This window comes from Carlito syrichta, unplaced genomic scaffold (assembly GCF_000164805.1).
Source record: "Carlito syrichta isolate Samal-C Ts95f unplaced genomic scaffold, Tarsius_syrichta-2.0.1 Scaffold86295, whole genome shotgun sequence".
Taxonomy (NCBI): domain Eukaryota; kingdom Metazoa; phylum Chordata; class Mammalia; order Primates; family Tarsiidae; genus Carlito; species Carlito syrichta.
The window spans coordinates 250,100-250,564 of NW_007030391.1; the positions used below are offsets into that span (position 1 = coordinate 250,100).

At 72.5% G+C, this 465-nt stretch overlaps 1 protein-coding gene across 1 annotated transcript in view; it reads right to left on the bottom strand.

Annotated features, from left to right (window-relative positions):
* Positions 1 to 465, bottom strand: part of LTBP4 (latent transforming growth factor beta binding protein 4) — a 30,740-nt gene that overhangs the window by 20,060 nt on the left and 10,215 nt on the right. The window lies entirely within an intron of this gene.

Sequence of the window (465 nt, forward strand, 5' to 3'; positions counted from 1 at the left end):
GACTGGGGGAAGAGCGAGGGCGGTCAGGGCCGGCCCCACTCCCGGCAGCGCCCCTGGGGCCAGCGAACCCAAGGCCGCTCAGTCCCCGTGCCCTCAGGTATCATTCATTCCACATCGCTCCGCCCGCCCCTAGCTGGACCCGGCCGTGCGCCACCCCCGGCTCTCCGCACTCGGCCGCGTCCCGTGGTTCAGCCCGCGGAGGCCCAGCCCCGCCCGCCATGTCGGCTGGCCACGCCCTCCGGCGCTTTACTCGCGTCCCAGGCCGCTCTCCCTTTTAAGTCCCGCGGACCCCTTCTGGCTGAGTCCGCGGCGTTCCAGCGCCGGCCCCGCCCTTTGCGCTCCGCCCCGCCCACCCCGAAATCGGGCCGCGTCCCTGCTGTTCCGGCCTCTGCGCCCAGCGCTGTCCCTTCCAGGGACTCAAGCCGCATCTTAGCTGCTCCCCGGCATAACTCCCCTTCCCAGTTG